This window comes from Sciurus vulgaris (assembly GCF_902686455.1).
Source record: "Sciurus vulgaris genome assembly, chromosome: 4".
Lineage (NCBI taxonomy): Eukaryota > Metazoa > Chordata > Mammalia > Rodentia > Sciuridae > Sciurus > Sciurus vulgaris.
In genome coordinates, this window is record NC_136464.1 from 76600137 (window position 1) to 76621572 (window position 21436).

A 21436-nucleotide genomic window follows, 5' to 3' on the forward strand; every position below is an offset into this window, starting at 1 on the left:
TTTTTCTTGTACCCTAGGCACTTTATTTTTTTTAATTATTTGTTTTAATTTTTACAGACTGAATTTTATTCATTGTACACAAATGGAATACATCTTTTCCTTCCTATGACTGTGCATGATGTAGAGTCATACCATTTGTGTAATCATACATGTACATAAGGTAATGATGTCTGTCTCATTCCACCATTTTTCATACCCCCCTCCCACTCATTTCCCAGAGAAAAATGGAGGAACTTTAGATTACATAAACTATAACTTTTATTGCATTAATGTTGCTCATGCTGCCACGATCTGGCCCCTTTTACATAAACTTGAGTTGATCTGGAAGGTATCACTTCATACAAATATTCTGATCCTAGAAAAATTTGTGAATTTTGCTTTCTGTACCTGGAAGTCTTTGACATTTCTCTGTTTTGTTTTTTCTTTGCTTCTATGTTAAATTTAATCACTGGTATTTATTTTGTATCACTGCATTACTTGTTTCTATCACAAGTAACACAAACCTGGTTGTTGTTTTAAATTATTCTTATTGTCTCCCAGTTTCCATGGGTAAGGAGTCTGAACAAACTTGGAGGTGTGACTTAGAGTGGTCCTGCTTTATGGTCTCCCAAGTAGCAATCAAGATGGCAGTCCAGAGTGGTTTCTCGTCTGAAGATTTGACTGGGGAAGGATCTGCTTCACAGTTCCTGTGATTATCCGCAGCGTTCATTTCCTATAGGTGTAGAATTCATACCAGTCTATTTCCTCAAAGGAAGAAAGAGAAAATGAGAGATTCCAAGAACACACACACTGCTCTCTAATCACATACCCCTCCGACCTTCGCCCTATTTACTTGGTTAGACTCAAGTCACAGGTCTGCCCAAACTCAGGGAGGAGACTATACAAAGACATGAATTTCAGCAGGTGAGGGTCCTAGAGGACCACCCAGGGTCTGTTGTCTGTTACATGGTTTCCCTTGGTACTCTCATTCCTGGTGTGGTTCCACTTACTTCTCTTGAATTCCAAGTTCCAGGTCTGATGTATTCTGCTTCTCCCTCATGATTCCCATTATTAGTTTGGCACATTGTTACTCCTTCAAAAATTTATCACACATGACCACCATGGTTTTTCACTTCTTTGTTTACTCAATGAATGTTAATTAAATACCTACTGTACAACAGTTATGTTCACAACATGAATTATGCAAAGATGAGGAAAAACTATAAATTGACTAGAAAACAAGGCAAATAAAAAAATATATGCACTGTCTTAATGAAGCTCACATTGGAATTTGGGATACCTATCTGTTTACCCAAAAATAAAAAGAAAGAAATGAGCAAGCATAAATCTTTCAAGTGCTATAAAGGATGTATAATGATGGGATATTAAGCAATCAAGGCAGGCAGCAAAGCCTGGGAGAAGAACATACCCATAAAAACATCATCTACATTTCACTGTGTGGAGAAAGGCAAGGAAATGACATTTGTTTTCTTATTATAACCTCACAGCAACCTACTAAGGCAGGCATTAGTGGCCACATTTAACAACAACAACAACAAAAAGATAACTGAGCTAAAGAATGCTGTCTAGGTCAAACAGAATGTAAGTCATGAAGCTGAGATATAAGATCACATATTCTTGACCCTAATGCCTATGCTCTAGAGAAGTGCTCATTTAGGATAGAAAAAGAAGTTTTTTCATCTTTCTATCTATATTTATCAAAATTTGGTCCTAACCTTCATGTGATAGATTTGGACCACTTATTAATCTATATTGACTGTTGATTCAGTGACATTCAATAATGGTTTCTTCTTATAATAAATTTAAATTTTAAGAGTGCAGAAACAATATTAAATCTGTCATTTTATTAGTAAGGAGATGTAAGCTTTAATTATTGTAATTGAGAACTTAGCAACTTAAAGTATTAGACCTCAGAGATATGTCTCTTTTAAATATGCATTTTAATAAAGTATTTGTTCTAGGAGTTGAAATATATTCTAATAGTTACAGCTAGCCTCAAACTTAAGTAATTCATGATGCATTAACAGGAGAATTTTTAGAATCAGAATTCATCAACATTGCTGTAGAATTAGCATTCTACATCTCAACTTGATAGAGAATTCATCTGGAAAGGCATTTTCGTCTCTGTGGGATTACCCTGTTTATATTCAATGTTATAAATACAATAGATCCATAACCAATTGCAAACAACTTCTTTCAAAACTATTCCTTCCTTTCTGTGTAAACATAGTCTGTCATCATGCTTTAGTATTACAGAAAGTAAACATTTCTCTATCCAAAATACAACAACAAATTGTTCAGATTATTGAGCAATTTATAACAAAGTCATTTTACAGATGGATTTGGCCTTTAGCCATCCAAAGCTGGGTTTGGGTGGAAAAGTGGTATGAAGGAACATTGATTCTTAGCCAGCATTTGTTAATCTTATGCAACTCAGAAAAATGAGTGAAGGATGAAAATGAAGTTTTTATTGAAATATTGAAATAAATGGGCCAATGCAAAGTCTCTTCCTCTGGAAAGTCATTTTAGCAAGTAGTTTCCTTACTAGCAATTCACCCACATTTGCTAGAACTTGCTAAAGCTCTTCCATATCATATGAGTTCAGTGATCCTCTACGATGGCTACACAACATCTCTGTGGCTGGGTACATATGATTGTCTCCAAAATATTATCAGTGATTCTTTCTAACAAATAAGGCCTCTAGCATGCAATGGGCATTCTAATGAACAGAATTTTCATTCTGATTTTGATTTTGTAATCATCAGTAGTACTGTCATCAGACAATGAAAAAATGGAAACAGCTTTCTCAAAACATTTACTAAAGGGTCAGAGCAAATGAGAGATTAGTTTTGCTTGTGCACTGTTTTCTGTACTGGGAAATAAATTTAAGGCAACCGAAAATTATAGGTGGAGTTCCCAGTTCTGGAATTGTCCCAAGATCTGCTTTTGTTAGTGGGTTTAAACAACAGATCAGAATGGACACAAGTCCTCTGTAAGGACTCACATTCCCCTCAGCTTCCCAGGTTCTGACCTTTCTGTGATGCACTGGGGACAGGCCCCAGTTACAGGCTACATTCTCAGCAGACTCATTTGCTCCCTTTGTGTACAATGCCATTTGTTTAATAATCATGCATAAAGATATTTTCACCCAAACAAATTTGTTTTGACATTTCTATCTTAAAACAGTGAAAATTACTCTTTGATCTACATGTAAAACTCTTCTGTAAAAGGTGCTGTAACAGTTGAAAGAAACTCCTTTTAAATTGTCTACATACTTTTAATTACTACCAAAAATTAGTGAATATATTTTATATCATAAAGCAGGCCTCTACTATGGAGCAATTACATTTGTTCAGAGAATAAAGATACTTGAGGGAAACATCAGTCATCTATATGAATTACCTCAAGGAATATGACAACTTTATTAAGAGCAATGACTGTGATGTGGATGATTATGATAATATGAAAAAATAATAAAGAATATTGATCACTTATATGTGCTATATGTTCTGCTTTGTATTTTATATACATCACTACATTCAATCACCAAAGCAACTTGTTGGGTTGTTACTATTGTATTTGTCCATATTCCCCAGAGAAACAGAGCCAATTGGGTATATGTTTACATGTGTGTGTATAGAGCGATAGAGATTAATTATGAGGAATTGGTCTCATGTAATTATAGAGGCCAACTAGTCCTACATTAGGTTTTCTTCAAGTGGAGACCCAGAAAAGTCAGTAATATCTTTCCAGTCTGAGTCCTACAAGGTCTAAGGTCCAGGGAAACAATTGTGTAATACCAGCCCAAGGATAGAAGAAATCCAGTGTCCCAGTTCAGACAGAAAAAAAATGGGAGAATTCCTTCTCCTTCTGCCTTTTTGTTTTTATCAAACCTTCAAAAGATTGGGTTATGCTCATTCACTTTGGGAAGGACCCTCTGGTTTAGTGGTCTCTTGACTCAAATGCTAATCTTATATGTAAACACCATTAAAAACATACCCAGAAATAATGTTTGAACCTGGGCTCTCCTCAGTTTAAAAACTAAGCATTACAACAATTATTTCCCCATTTTACAAATGTTGTCACTGAGGCAGAGTGTCAAAAAGATACAGGAATACTCATGCTCTCAACTTAGTGTAATGTTTGCAGATTGCAAAGATTTTTCTTATGTAGGTTTGTTTAGTTGTTTTTGTGGATTACTAATGTATAGGATGCAATCACCACAGTGCTTTACATTTCTGTGACCCTCCCTAGCAACCCAAGGAACAAAGGAAGACATCCTGGATCTCATCAAACAGTGAGCATACTACAGTATTAGTGGCTACAGGCCCCACATAGTGTTTAGTAACCAATCCAACCTGGGAGACCAAGAACCTAAGTCTTGGAGATTTCAACTGGTAGATTCAGTCTGCCCTTAGCCTTTAGGGGAAAGAATACAATGTCAAACAAGGACAAGATTCAGTCCAGGCCTAGAATGACAGTCTTTTGTTTCCAATCCCAGTTACATATCAAATCATTAACTCACATCACAAAGCGTTTATTGCTCAAAAGCCAAAACCTCTACAAAATAACATGTTTCATTGATGACAAAGATAACCCTTGCTGACTTCAAAAACATTTGAAAAATTTTTTAGGAAAAAAAAAAACTCAGGAAACACTTGTTAGTGTTACTTTAAAATTACCCTATTTACTATTACTAACTTTTGGTGGTGTATCTGTTCATTGATTTGTCTCTGAATATACACAAATTTGAATTGCACTATATGGAGTTTGGTTTTACTCTTTCTTTCTTTTTTGTAACCTAACTATGCAATCAAAACATTTCCTTGCGATTAAATATTTTTCTGCAGCATCATTTGTGGTAACTCTGCAGTAGTCCACAGACATAAGCATATAGTTTGAGGATATGTGTTGATTTATCGCACCAGTTACTTACTTTGTCCTATCTAGGTTCTTATTTTGAATTTTCTAGTGTTGTAAGTAATAATGAGATAAACATCCTTATGGATAACCATCTGATTGCATGTCTTATTTCTTCCTTGGAGTGGATTTTGGCAATCCTGTACACTATAGCAAATATGCATGTTTAGGGAAAAAGTGCCTAATAATGTCCCAAGGGTTGACTTCAAAAGTTCTTTCTCTGTGAGGAATGGTAAGAAAGATATTTGGAAGGTGGTCACGCCCTCAGGAAGTGAGCTTTCATTCATTCCCTCTTGCCTTTGTGTTCCCATTTGCTCCTGTTTCAAGTGCCTCTGATCTGCAAACCCATCTGCCATCATCTTCCATGCTAAGGTCATATGGAAGCCAGGAAAACTTCCTTAATGAGTTGTCCCTCAACTGGGGTTTCTTCAGATTAATATCCAGAATTTGAAGCTAGGGGCTAAGAATCAGTACCAACAGATTAAGGGGGCTTAATGCAATTATGAAAATGCTGTTTATGAAGAAATTTCTTAGAGATAGTAACTAGCTAATGGAGACTGGTTATGAAAAACTAACATTTGCTACATGATATCTGTTGTTTGCTGCAGCTGGCCTGGATGTGGAAAGGAATACAGGAAATCATGATTCTACAGGTAGCTACTTTCGAAGTTTGAGGGCTTGATAAAATGAGGAACTAAATTAGGTTGTCCATACTTTTAGGGGCTTTGAAGACCTATGAGGACCAAAATCCCATTATTATACTATTACCTGTTGTATTGTCTTCCTAGTAACTGTATCTGAACTTATTCATTTAAATATTTGCTCATTTTCTCTCTCCTTTGATAGAAGATAAGATATATCCAGCCAACACCTACTCTAATTTGTTCCTTTCTGTATATAACACTACCATAGCCTGTTGCTATGGCCTCAGACAAAATCTGTAAGATAAAATAATGAAAAGACTGTTATTTTTCTCTGACTCTTTGAATGTCTACATTTTAAGCTATGTAATGTTTTTCCTGATTCGTGAATTTGTGATATTGCCTAGGCTATTTCTCTGCATATGTTCATCTGCATGCTCTTATGGTATGCTCTTAAGGACAAAGGGATATGTGTTAGAGAAAATTTTGCACCTACTAAATGTATATTTTATAGCAAACACAAGTGACCATTTATCAAATGTTGTTTATTACCTGGAAGCTAATTAAAATTGTGTCAATTTTTCTTTTAGTACCAGATAAAACTTGATGAATATGATATTTTCAGAAAATTTTGTTGACACTTCATCTTGAAATACTCAAAGTCATCATAAACCCATGTCTATCTCAAGTTTGGTTAATGTAAGAATTAAAAAAAAAACATTTGGGGGAAAAACACTCAAATGGTTAAAGCTCAAATGTTACCTTTCCATTTTGATTGAGCTGAATGGAATGTATTTTAATGGAAAATGGAATATATTTTAATGGAAAAATAAATTAAATTTACATTAAGAACTTAATGTGGTTATATCAAGAAGAAAAACTATGTTCATCATACCTGCCCCATCCTTCCTTAATGGAACGCATGTTTCCAAAGGCTTAATATGATATTCACTTTGTCATCTGTGTTATTTATACATGCCAAGCCTGGACAGTGTCTTAGAAAATCCTAAAGTAATGGAAAGCAGAGAGAAAATGTATAATCGAGAACATTAAAACATGATTAAAAAACTATTTTCATTAAACATGACTTTAGAACTTATCTACATTGAACCCATCTTAGTCTATTTTCTGTTGCTGTAACTAAATATCACAGGATGGTTAATTTACAAAGAATAGGCATTTATTTGGCTTACAGTTTGGAGTCTGGGAAATCCAATATCATGGTGTGGCTATGGACTCAGCTTCTGGCAAGTACCTTCTTCCTGCATCATAAAATGGCAGAGAACAACACATGGTGAGACAGGCAAAAGCATCTAGAGAGCTGCTTTTAAAACAAAGCCACTCTTGCAATGCATTTAATACATACATGAAGGCAGAGTTCCCATGATCCCATTATCTCCTAGAGATCATAGCTCCAAATACCATTAACATATGACTTTAGGAAATATGCTTCCAACACTTGAATTCTAATGGATAAATGTTCAAATTATAGCAGACCTAAATGTCTTTCTAACTGAAATGTTTAATATTCTTTCCCTAAATCTCCAGTGATATCAAGGCTCTCCAACAATACCTCCATGTGGGGGCCATTTCTCCTCCCTGATCTCTGAGAACTTTGTTCACTTCATGTAGCACTTTTTAACCATTGAACTGATGTTTTACCATGTATGAACTAAGAAACTGATATTTGCTGGTCATTGTGATGTTTTTAAACCAAAGAAATCCCCATCTCATTGGACTTGCCTTCCAGTAGGGAAGTCACTAACGGAATAAGTGAACAGATCCCTGATATGCTGTTGTAGAGATGGAGAAATCAGAGTAAAGGAACAGAGAATGATAGGATCGGGTATGATTTAGGACTGTCAGAGTGGCATCTCTCAGGACATTTTATCAAAGACCTGAACTCAAAAAAGAAGCAAGCCATGGGTATCTGAGGAGAACATTGCAGACAGAAGGGTCCTGGAAGAGTGCAAAGGCCCTAAAACAGAAGTATGCACCATGTATTTGAGGAAAGGTCAGAAGACTAATATAACTAGAGCAAGATGTATAAGAATCTGAGTGGAGGAAATGAAGCAGAGGAGAGAGAGGGAGGAGTCAGTTCTCAAACATGCACTAGTCTATGGACCTTATCCTGGGAGATGCGTCAGAGCAATCAGAGGTCCATGAACCTAGATGTAAAGAACATTCCATCTTATTTTCATCAACACTGACAAACATATAGAATTTTGACTAATTGTGAAGGTAGACAATAGTCCATAGTATTAGCAGAAGAATTTGTGATTTCACAATGAATACACTATAAATATTTTCATACCATAATGTCATTATGCATATCTCAAAATATCCTCTATGTTTTCCACCACTTCAAAATTGTAGTAGTTATTGCATCTGTTGCTGTACAAGAGGTGCACACTGTGTGGCACATGGTAAACATAGCATGCACTAGGTATGAGTTTTGTGAAACATGCTCATGTGTGTGAGAGTGAGTGGGTAGTTTTGGGTCATAATATGAGACCTTCTTCTTACTATGAACCATAATTCTGAAAAAAAATATGAAGGTCAATAGAGTAAGGCGAAAGTATTTTGAAGAGATAGGATTTGTGAATCTCTGTAAGTGATTTTGTATTCTCCAGAACCAGAAACTGCCTTGTATATGTTTCCTGATGTACAGCCTTGAGAAGAAATGTCGCACCTTCTTCTTTTTGGAATTTTAAACCTCTGTGTGTGTGTGTGTGTGTGTGTGTGTGTGTGTGTATGTATGTGTATATATATATATATAGTGTGTGTGTGTGTGTGTGTACATGTGTGTATGTGCATGTGTGTATGCTAAGGATAGAACCCAGGGATTCACACACACTAGTCTAGGACTCCTATTACTCAGCTACATCCCTACCCTCTACCATTTTGGACAGTGAGCCAATCAACATACTTAGGAGTCTCCCTCAAACAATGCCCTCTCTACCAGAAGCCTTATATTCCTATATTCTTGCTTGTCTGGTATTTATGCTAAAATACTATGACTGTATCCACTAAACAGTCTGAAGTATTTACTAGGCCCCATCTGTGCCCATGTCCTGTCAGCTGGGCCTTGTTCTCCTGGGAAATGCAGTTCCAGCAGTCACTATGCTGTGACTTCAATTTCCTCCACTTTACTGAAAAAAGCTGCTTTTCATGTAACCACATACTTCCTAAGTCCCAAACTCCAGAGACCCTTTTCAGTACTTATCTATCTTGACCCTTGCCTACTTCTGTTTTTGATTTCCATGTTGGTTCAACTTACACCTTACTATCAGCATTATCAAATCCCATAGTTAACTAATTTCCCACTTGCTTTTTCAGTTTCACTGCTTACATTTTCCCCTCTCCCTGGAATGCTTTTGTCTCTGGTATTCTTTTAGCACATTTGTAACCACCCATCAAATCCCAGGTCAAGGATGCCTCCTCAGTGATCTCTCCCCTCCCTCCTTGCCCTTTACAATCAGTTCTTTATTTTTCTAGAGCAGATTACTTCATTCGTTATGCTACTCCTGTCACAGACCTTGTATATTATACACACAGCTGTCTTGTTGCATGTTGATCAACTACTTTCTTGTGTATCATGTATCATCTGCTGACCTGGGAAGTCTCCTTGTGTTAATGGAATAACTCAACACAATGGTTTGAATGAATATGTGAATGAATGAATGAATAAAAGAATGACAAGGAAAAGAGAGTTCTTCTACAATTTCATCAACCATTAATTAAACCCCAGATCTATGGAAGTGCCCAATGCAGAGTAGATTCTAATAACTTGTTGAATAACTTATATTTAATTTAGAATAGATGGACATAAAAATTCTTGAATGGTATATAAAAATAATTCCTAAATTTGGCATATTTTGGTGATGTTAGACACAGTTTCAATATGCAATTATTATAATAACAATTCTTATCTAATTCCTTCTACTAAATTCTTCCTTTAGCTACATAGTCACTTATGACAACAATTGATAAAGAGCTATTTTGCAAGTATATTAAAATATTTATTTTTTCCTTTAAATGTTTGTCTTTTTTAATTAAATAAATTGATTACATAGTTACTCTGTATATATAGCACCATCTTTAGAGTAGCATTGATACTTTACTTTATTGAAGCTGAATCTTTTGGTAGGGAATTTGTAGTTGTGCTTATCCAGGAAAGAACTAAAACAGTATTATCAACAGATGACAAGGTCTGAACAAAGTAGCAGCAGTTATTCTTCCCAAAATTTGTCAGCAGTCACGAACCAAGGTCCTCTGTCAAATATAAGCAATGGTGCAAAGAACAGGTGATTGCACCCATCTGAGGGGAACATTGTTAACCTACTCATGTTCCTTATGTGTGCCCTTGTCTCTCGGCCAGCTTCTGTTTTTCCTATGATCAAGTGCATGTACTTATCCATGTCTTGACATTGACCAAAAATTGGAAAAGTCAGGCACTCTTGCAACAAAGTCTGAACGTTAGTGATAAATAGTCTTGGGTTTCCACAAATTATGATGTTATTTCACCTTCAAGTGCTACTCACCTTCTTCCTTGCCTCCTGACACATGACTTCCACCTTTGTCAAAGAAAGTGGTGGCTGAAGTATTATTCTCAAGAAAGGACAGCAATGCACCTGCAAATGCACATGGTGAGCCACACACATACACACACACAAAACAATATACTAGGTCTGATACTGTTGATGAACATATATGTAAAAATTCACAATAAAATAGTTACAAAATGAATTCAACAAGATTCAAATGATCAGACACCACAATCAATTTGGTTTTATCCCAGGAATATAAGAATGGTTCAACATAAGGAAATCTAAATGTAATACAACACAGGAACAAAATCATGGATAAAATGGTCACATCTGCATCTCAGGTAAAGAACATTTGACATAATTTAACATTTGTTATTAATAAGAGCACCAAGCTAACCAGGTGTAGATGTATTATATTTCAACAAAATGAACACTTTTATGTGACAGCACCCTAGGGTGTTCAGGAGAAAATTGAAAAGAGTTTTCTTCAAAATCAGGAAACGGAATAGGATAGCCACAATCACTACACAATATGACACTTTAAATTTTAAGTAGAGCAATGAGGAAAGAGAAAGCAATATATGGGATACAAATAGGAAAGGAAGAAGGTGAATTATCCTTTTTTAGATTATATAATTTTTATACTTCAAAGACCCCAGAGACTTCACCAAATGACTATTAGAACAAATTCAGTAAAGCAACAGGATACAAAAGTCAACTTACCAAAACCAGTAGTTTTTTTCAACACAACAATAACAGAGAAACACTGCTTCATTCACAATAGCCTCAAGAAAAGTAAAATGCTCAGGAATAGATATAGACATGTAGGTAAAATAACCCTACAATGAAGACTACAAAATAATGAAAAAAGAACTTAAAGCAGCCACTGAGAGATGGAAAGACCTCCCTCATGCATGGATTAACAGAATAAATATTCTTAAAATGGCCATATTACTGGAAGTAATCTACAGATTCACTGCAATCTCTCTCAAAGTACCATTCTTCCCAGAACTAGAAAAAGCAATTCTGAAGCTCATATGGAAGTAAATCATCCCCCAAGTCAAAATAATCCTGAGTAAATGCGGGAGGCATTATTATATTTGAATTCAAAACATTCTATAGAGGAATATTAACAAAATCAGGATGGTACTGACTTGAAAATGGACATGTACACAAATGGATTAACATAGCAAACCCATAAATAAGTGCATGCACCGGTAGACATCTGAGTCTCAACAAAAGCACCAAAAATATGTGTTGATGGAAAAAAAGCCTCTTCAACAAATGCTCCTGGGAAAACTGAATAGCTACATTTTTTAAATTGAAGTGATTCCTATCTCTCCCTCTGCACAAAAATCATCTCAAAATAGATTAAAAGTTTCATTGTAGGATCTGTAACTGTGAAAGTACTGAAATAATACACAGGGATATATGCAAGATATATGCAAACTTATCAGTTTCCTCAATAGACACCAACTGTTCAATAATTAACAGAAAAAAATGAAAAATTAGAAAGTTTCTGCACAGCAAAGGAGAAAAATCTACAGAAAGGGATAAAATTGTTGCTAGATATTCATCTGGTGGAGAATAAATATGCAGCATATGTGAAGAACTCAAATGTAGTTGACATCAAGAGAATGAGTATTTGAATCAATAAAGGGGCAAATGATCTAAATGGAACTTCCCAAAAGTAGCAATGGACAATAAATATATTTTTGAGTTGCTCAATATCTTTAGCCATCAGGGAAATGCAAATTACATTGAGATTCTACCTAACTCCAGTCAGAATAAGCATTATTGGAAAAAAAAAATACAACAACAACAAACACTGGTGAGCATGTAGAGAAAGAGAAAACTTTGTACACTTTTTGTGGTAAAGAAAATAGCACAATCAATTTGGAAATAGTATGGTGGCCTCTCAAAAAACTAAAAATTGAACTATCAAATGATACAGTCATACTAGTCTTGAGTACATATCTGGTCCATATGATGTCAACATACAAATAAATAACTATTTCTATCTTAACTGTGGCACTATTTAACACAACCGAGGGTTGCAATTAGCATAGGTATACATCAATCATTTCATGGGTTAAAAAATTATGGTATACATACACAATGGAATTTATTATTCAGCCAAAAGAAGAATGAAATCAAGTCATATATGGAATGCCTTTGTCTATTCTGGGTCTCTTATTCTTCCAAAATTAATTTCAAAACTGTTTGGTTTTTCTATTTCTAATTCCATGTAGAGTATCATTAGTATTTTAAAGATGTCTGCATTGCATCTGTAGAGTGCTTGCAATAGTATGGCCATTTTCAAAATACGAATAATAATCCAAGAACATGGGTGGTCTTTTCATTTTCTAAAACTTTCAATTTCTTTCCTCGATGTTCCATATATTTTTAATTGTAAAGATCTTAATTTTCTTGGTTTTAATTCTTATGATATTTTGAGGTTATTGTGAATGGGATAGTTTTCCTGATTGCAATCACTGTTAGAATATATGAAATCTATTGATTTATGTATGTTAGTCTTATATCCTGCTAATTTATGAACTCATTTATCAGCTCTATCAGTTTTTCTTGAAATATTTTGAGTTTTCTAGATAACAGATTATGACATCAAGTAAATAGAGGCTTTTTGTTTTCACATTGGTCCACCTTTAATTTCCTATTCTTGATTAATTGCTCTGGCTAGACTTTCAAGAACTATGCTGAATAAAAGTGGTAAGAGAGGACTACTTTTATCTTGTTCCTGATTTTAGAGGAAATTTCAGTTTTTCTCCATAGTATGATATTGGCTTTGGGATTGTCAACTATAGGGTTTATAATGTTGAGGTAATTGCCTTCTATCCCTAGTTTCTCCAGCATTTTTAACATGAGTGCTGGGTTTTATAAGTGATGATTTTGCATCAAATGATAGGATCATATAATTCTTGTCTTTATTCCTATTATTTTGATTTACATTCATTGATTTGCCTGTGTTGGAGCAGTATTGCATCCCTTTGGATGAGAATGACTTGATCATGGGATATTATCTTCTTGATGTATTTTTGAATGTAGTTGGCTAATAATTTTTAAGGATTTTTGTATTTCTTTTCATGAGTTATAATGGTCTGAATATTCACCTGAGTTAGGGTTTCTCCAAATTGCCCATGCTGGTCATAAAATTCCAGATTCAAAAATCCTTCTGATTCAGCCTCCCTGGTAGCTGAAATTAAGATGCATGTTGTTGCATGCATAAGCTCGTAATTAAGGAAGAAGAAATAAAATAATACAATCATGATTCAAAGGCAACACAGCTTAGTACACTAACTAGTTCTACATACTAACAATTATCATGAACTCAGAAGAGCTTCTTTCTCTGAAACCAAGAGTTTTTTGTTATGGAACAAGTTGTCTCTTTTAGGTTCAAATTCTTTCTAAAATGGAAGGATTATACTGCTTTAGTTTACCAGGTTGTTATGAAGATTTAATACTAAACCATGCTAAGAGAAACAGCAAAGCAAGGAAATAACTTGTTCACTGCTAGAACTATATTGGAATTTTCCCAAAATATAATGTGTGTATTTTCACAGGTTCTAATTCTCAATGTGACAATTACCGGAAAATGTTCTGGAGACCTAGTTGTGGTTATCAGCTGCTTGTACTTTAGATTTAAGAGCAAATCAGTTACTTATTCTTATTATTGTTATTGTCATACGTATTATGAAATTAGAAAATAAAATTGTCCCTTTTTGTGAAGCTCATCACACCAAGGGCAGAAAATTAATAAATTCCAAAACTTGACATGAACTACTATTATTCCTTCTCTATCATATCAAATGGAACCAACAGACCTTTGTTCCAAGGATGCTTAATCTTCATGTTGTTCTCCAACTGATTTGGAAGATGGAATCCTCTCCTTTTTATACATGAATACCAATGAGTCATGTTTAGCTTGCTCAAATCTAAATAATCTACTTTAGATTTATAGCATTTGGTTACCAGATTCCTTGTGCGGCAGGGTTTGAAAATATTCTGATAACTGGAGGCAGAGATGCAAATAGCTTGGGAAATTCCCATCACTATGGAATTTTGGAGGAATACTAGAAGAGAAAATCATGAATGTGAGTTCAAGAATGAATGAGGGGCCTGGGACATGGCTCAGGAGAAGATTCATTCCTGTGGATAATCCAAGGGTAACTCCCACACCTCCCAAAAAAGAAAAATGAATTTATGTCCAAGAGAACAGGTTCTTCTTTCAAGGACATCATATCTAAGTGGCACAACTGAAGAGGATTCAATCTGATTCTTCCTTCAATCTTTACATAATTATCATAGAGTATGTTTGCAATATTTGAAGATTTTTTAAAAAATGCAGTGTATGTAGCACCAAAAAACTAGACTAAGATATTAAGTAATCATTTAATAAAATATTATTCTAAACTAAAAGGTTCATTGAATATTTCTTCCTATTTATACATTGATTATAAATTTTCTCATACTTAAAGATCACAGAAAGATTTTAAAGACAGCATTTCATGCTGAGTATCTTTCTCTAATTCTAGGACATTTTATACTAGTCAAATATACAAGGTAATTAGTCATATTGAAATCTTGAATTTAATATCTAACAAAGGGGGATAAATTCAGATAATAATCTTAATTTATAAACAAATATTTTGGATTGTAAAGGAAATCCTCTATAAAAAATGGTGTAGTGCACAGTAAAACATGTTGCCTATCAAAAGTACAATGGCATACCTGCAGTGTACCATTAAAGATGAACTGTATCAATAGCAAATTGGGTTTAACACAAGAATCAGTGAATTAGTACCCATAGGAAAAATCCAGCTAATAGCCTGTTTTTGTTAATTGTGTTTGTTTTTCTTTTTCAGTGCTGGGATTGAACCCAAGTCTTCATTATTGCAAAGTGAGCACTCTACCACTGAGCTATGCCACTATCCCCTAGCAGATACATCTAATGAAAGATTCAAAGTCAATATTAGCCATTCATAAAACCAAGAAACAATATATACTTCCATAGTCCCTGTGTGATGAGGTCCCCAGCTTTGCTCACTCTTAGCTGGAGGTTAACTTTAGATCCTAGGGGATGCCTGCCCTTCCTAGAGGAAGTTCACAGTTCTTGGCATGTGGACTTCCTAACATCAAGCCAGAAGGGTCTGTCAGTGCAGCTGTAATCTGCTACATTGGGAAGAACTCAGCATCACATGCATGACATTCCTGCCTAGTGACATAACCTGCATCCAGTCATGAGGTAACATCATCTGATCCCAAACTGAAGAAAAACCTACAAAACTGACATATACCATTCAACAACTTAAATGTCATCTAAAGCACTGCAAGACTCAGGAACTAACCCAGATTAGAGGAGACTAAGGAAAAAAGACCAATGCACACAATAAATTATGGATCATGAAAACTTCTAAGGTAGGTTTTATTTTGGTTATAAAGGATATCATTGAACTAATTGGAAATTATGAATAAGTTTTGTAGATTTGATATTAATATTTAACAAAATTTGATTTTCTGATTTTGATCATTACACTATAGGCATATAAGACAAAAATTTTGTTTCCAGGAAATACAAATATTTTGTCATAAATAGGCATCATGTCTGCAACTCACAAATGTTGAGAGAAAATTGTCTTTGTTATATACATATATTTATATTTATCTTTATCTAGAAAGGAGATCAAGGGATAAAGCAAAGGTAGTAAAACATTAACATTTCAGGAATATTTTCTAAGAATTCTTTGTACTTGTTACAAATCTTTTAACAAGTCTGAATTTATCAAAATAGAATATTTCTAAGAGAAAAATGTTTTTATAATTATATCAATAAGTAACATTAAACTTAATAAAATAAGTCATCTAGTTAGATTCTATTAAATGAACAAAGAGAAAGTTGGATGAGGCTTAGGGATATATGTAATAGTCTCAAATTATGTCTATATAAAATGCTAAATAATTACAAAGGGGAACAAGGACATCGCCTTTGGTGATTAATGCTAGCAACATCAGTATTGGGATTTGAAGAGAAAGTCACAGAATCACTTCTGTGATACTCTTGCCAAATAACACATAATCTGGTTCCAATCATAAAGAAACCAGAAGCAACAAAAACAAACAACTGAGGCACATTATATGAGCATTCTTCTTTAAGTTCAAAGAGAGATGGAGGAATTTTTGTCCCTGAAGGAGTCAACAAAATAGAACAATTAGGTGTATTGCATGAATCTGAATGGGATAATATCATTGTACAGGACATTTGAAAAGTAGTAAAATTCGAAAGAATCTGATGATAGTAGAATATATTCAAAGATATTAGTATTGACTTATCAGTTATGAAGGTTGTATTGTAGTTTTGTAGCAGGTTCTGAATTGTAGTAAATACTATAGTAATCATGAATGATGATGTTGTTAGGGTCCCATTCTGACTAATCCCGGGAGAGTCAAAGTGAACACACGGTAATGCAAATCACACAAGGAGGTTTTATTAAAGCAAGCTCGAGCCTGGACCGAAAGCAGCCCCTCAGACCAATACAATGACTGGGGGGAGGGAGCGGCCCCGAGTGGCAAGAAAGCACTCTTTAAGAGTTTTTTCCAGCATTCATACACAAGGACCTGTACATTATTGGTTAAAATTCACACAGCTAAATATTTGTCCTCTTTTGGTTTGGTCCCTTCACTTTATTTGAATCTTATTGGGTCCCACCAAAACTGAACGGTCCTGGAGGGAGCAGGGAGGAGGGAAGAGTGAATTATGAGGGAGAGGGGTCAGGGCTAGGTTCCCCTGTCCTTGATAGATGGGGTCTCCGGACAGCTGCACATTCCTCAGGTAGATATCTCTGAACAGCCTTGATAAGCCCAGGGCCCAACGCATCCCATTTTACCCTTTATTGGCCCTCGAAGGCGCCACTGTGGCTGCCGGCATCCTCAGTGCTTGCACGCCCTTTTCCTGGGGGTCCAGTTCACAAAATAGCTTGTTTATACAAGAGATGGGCATGGATGGCACCCCGTTGTCAACAGCGTATGTCAGCCATTTACTCCCAAATGGTTCAGGGGGGAAATATTCCTTTTATTAGGGAACTTTTCTGTAATGCTAAGACTATTTCCAAAATGTCCAATTGTACAAATGTACAAAGAGAAAAAGTGAAAAGTCTTAAACAAATTTTGTTTCTCACCAAGAAAGGAATATAAGTTAGTGCTTAAACTTAAAATTATAAAAAAAATTAAGAGTATGTAAGTTTGATGACAGTGTAATAATTGTAATACTTTAAACATTGGTAGTGAGTACACTACTGGCCCACCAACATATTCTCTGCCTAAATCTCTAGGTCTATACACAGTGATACAATTTGTATAATACAAATAATCCATCATTAATGTTATTTTTAGATCCACCAAGGTAATATGGATCACTGGATCACTTAGGTACTTCTTAAATATCCAGCACTTAGACAGTTTCAGAACGTTAAACTCTGAAATACTGGTTTGCACTTCTACTTCAAATTTGGTTATACATACAAAGAAACAGTTTCAAATATTGTATGAAGTCCCTCACATATATATGTGATACAAACATATTTTCATTAAGTTTCCACAACATACATTTAGTGGGAAACAATTAAAATGTCATGTCAAATGTCTGATAAATACAATGTTATCATTAATATCATATATTTTTCCCTTAAAACTTCTGTGTATTCTTGTGATGCTTCCAAAAGTAGATGTTTTTTTGGCTTATTAGTAGATCTTAGGCAGACGTTCTAGTGGGTCAAGATACATATTCTGTAGCAAGTGAAAAGAAAAATAATTATATTCTTTACATGAAACATTTCATAGTTCACTAAGCAAGAACCAGTAAACAAAAAGTTAATAACTTATTAGTGTTAATAAGAGTGAAAAACGTGTGTATGACTATAAGATGACTACGAAAAATAATTTTCCCAGAGTTGCACACTGAATTATCAATGTGACAGGATCAGAACTTCAGGTTTTCCACCCTGCATTCATGAATTCAATAACCTTATGTTAAAGCATATGACAAGTTCTCAGTGACAAGATGAAGATGATAAAAGCCACCCCTCAACAATCAAATCTCATAAGTTCAAAAACAAAAAGACAGGCCATTTTCTCACAGAGTATTATGACAGGTATAAATTTAACAGGGCACTACTGGAACACAGAAGGGATTTCTGTCCCAGTTTTATGTCTAGTTTATTGGGTTGAAGTGCTCTAAGGGTTGATGCCTAAAGAATGAGGAGGAAGTATGACAGAGAGAAGAGGTGCATGCAAAGAATGAGAGGTGAGGTGTACAAGTGTTCCAGCGTGACTTGAAGCTAGAGCAGAGGGGCAGAGTAGGGTGTGTGCAACAACTTGATGAGGATCCAGTTAATTTGGATACTTTAATTCCTTACTAGGAAATTTAAAACTTTTCTTAAGAGCAAAACCAATGACAAAGTCAAAGTCAGTGTATTTGAAATGCTTGACCAAGTTTTACTAGATGACTCTGGGTTTTGGCAATAGACCAGAGAGAAGTGGGTGAAGTCTGTTTTCATAGTGGTAGCAGAAGTGAAAAAAGTGTCAATCCAGAAAAAAGGTATTATGGACAGTCTGAGCCTTTATAAGCCATGAAAGATGAATGAGTGTGTTCTTCATTAGTATTTTTTTTTCAAAGCTTTCATTTGATTTTTGCAAGAAAAACAACTTAATTCATGTAGAAATCTATTCACTGATCTGAGGAAAGGCATGCCATCTGCTATTTGTAGTTTATTTCAGAAATCACTGAATCCAAACTTAACCATAGTTTGGCAACATACCTTCTTTAGCTTTTCTAGATAAAGCCTCTGTTCTTATCATCCATCTGAAATAAGGCAAATATTATATTGCTTAGTTTAAACAAGAGAGATTATCATAGAAATGATATATTACTCAGAAAATGTGACTTTTTCAATAAAACTTTAAGGGACTAGACCCAACTTGAAGATGGCTTAAAAGAATCACATACACAAAACAAAAGTCCTAATTATTTTAAGTTTAGGTAGAGAATATATATGTATAATGCCCTAAACTGTTCAAACAATATTGGTTTATTAAATATAGGTCATTTCAGATGGGTGCTGCTTTAGCTTACTATTGGAAAGGTTAAACAATTCAACTCCTAGTTTATACTGATTGTAATACAGTATGATTCTTAGCAAAATTCTACCCCTTAGAATTTTCTAATCAGTTTTTTTCACTTTCATATAGTTTTCTTTAAAATAAACTATTCATCTCTACCTTCAGAAATTAGATATTTAACATGTATTCAATGCTATCAATTTTTCAACCCATAAAATTAAATACAGAAAAGAAGAAAGAGGTATTATAATAGGTCATAAGAAAATTATTCTGGCAAAGTTTGAAAAGTTAGGTGGAATATGACCAAACATTTCTTTATTAGCATGAATACACAAAGATTTCAGAAAATTCCGTCTCCAGACAATAATGCCAGGTGCTTTGGCACATGCCTATAATCCCAGTGACTTGGGAGACTGAAGCAGGAGGATGGCAATTTTGAGGCCAGCCTAGAACTTGATAAGATGCTGCTACAAAACAAAAAATATACAGGAGTAGGGATGCAGCTCAGGGGAAGAGCACCCCTAAGTTCAACCACTAATACCACACACACACACACACACACACACACACACACACACACAATATAAATATTACAGTCAGTTTAAACTTATGTTCTTTGATTTGTGACTTTCCAGATTCATAAACAATATGTAGCTCTTTAGTAGTAATTGATTTCTTCTCAGTAATTGGGAGCAAAGTTTTTGAAACTTAGTGCTAATTACACTTATGAATATGCTTACAAATGTGTGGAAAATGTTCAAACTCTATTGCAAGTACACCATTTAGAGTGCTTTTCATGTAAAAGCTATTCTCTTACTGATTCTTCAAAGATGATCTAAAGAGAATAGTGAACATAATAAGAACTTTGAGGTGATAAAAATATTGTGATATCCAAAGTCCCTATGCAGTTTAAATGTGAAGGTGAATTTCTTGGACTGATGGGGTTCCCAGGCCTGAGTTTTCTTTTGTTTTTCAAAATGAAATTATTTTAAAATATATCTTTTGGTGCATTATAATCATACATATTAGTGGAACACATTATGACACAGTCAAACATGCACATAAAGTAATTTGATCATCATTCTTCACCAGTAGCTTTCTTTTCTCTTTACTCCTCCCTTCCCCTTTGAAGGTATTCTGCAGTAATTACAGAGACCTGTATTTGCATTTTGATAGAAGAGTACTCTTAAGACTGTTAAAGTTTGCCTGCTTTGGCAAACTAATGCCCTGTAAGGCAGTCTAGGAAGGACTAGAGTAAATTTCAAGTATTCTTCAGCCTATGTATAAGTGCTAAAAGGTAAACACATCTTTCTTCCAGGAAATTAATGGGGAAAAAAGCTTCCTTTGCATTGTGTCTCCATTCATCATTCATCATTGTCTTGTTAAATGATACTCTCCCTGATATTTTCTGGTAAGAATGAATGAGAACATGTTGTGTTTGCATTGTCTTTAACAATTTACAGAAATATTTCACTTTTTTTTTTTTGTTGTTTTTAGTGCACAGTCATCTAATTTTATGACTGAGAGACACTTCATGTTTTTATTGTTAAAAAGACTGAGGCCTTTCATGTTTTTCAGAAAAATATGCACGTCAGCTAACAAACTGATGGACAAAAAATATCAGTTAGTTAGGATCTTATAATTATGTATTAAATGTTATTTAATTTCTTCCCTTTTTTAGCACATTTGACTGCATTGATATTTAATAAATCTCAGGTTTTCTCTTCTCTGTATTTGGTTAGGATACAAAGTCAAAAGAAAACATAAGATTGTGTCCTCTTTTAAAACAGCCCTGCACTATATTTCTGTGATTTAAGAAGATCATTAAAATTCCATCAAAACTCTAAACCAATGTTTATTCATTTGAAATATTTAATTCATTCAAAAATCTAATTTAAATTCAGAATTAAAGAACAGTTAAAATATCATTTCATGACTAAAGTTAATATCTCTTGAAAATAGGACCTCCGGAAACATTATAAAATTGTAAAATTTGAAATTCTTTATAATTATAGATTATTGTGGCCTTTACTTCACATTCATAAGTGAACTAAATAACTTGGTATTTCAACAAAGTCAAAACAAGACAAATCAGAAATCTGACTCCCAAAAGATAAACAAAGCATAGCCTACCTCAGCCAGATAGTCTTCAATGCTTTGGCATGAAGGCTGTGGGATGGAAGAAGAACCTGC

The 21436-nt window shown here is 34.5% G+C and overlaps 1 long non-coding RNA gene across 1 annotated transcript; it reads right to left on the bottom strand.

Moving 5' to 3' along the window:
- Window positions 1-240: 240 nt before the first annotated feature.
- LOC306660007 lies at window positions 241-10182 on the bottom strand. The gene is made up of 2 exons (XR_013763524.1): window positions 10106-10182; window positions 241-737 (listed from the first exon to the last, which is right to left on the bottom strand). It is a non-coding gene; the product is annotated as an uncharacterized lncRNA (long non-coding RNA).
- Between the last annotated feature and the right edge of the window lie 11254 nt (window positions 10183-21436).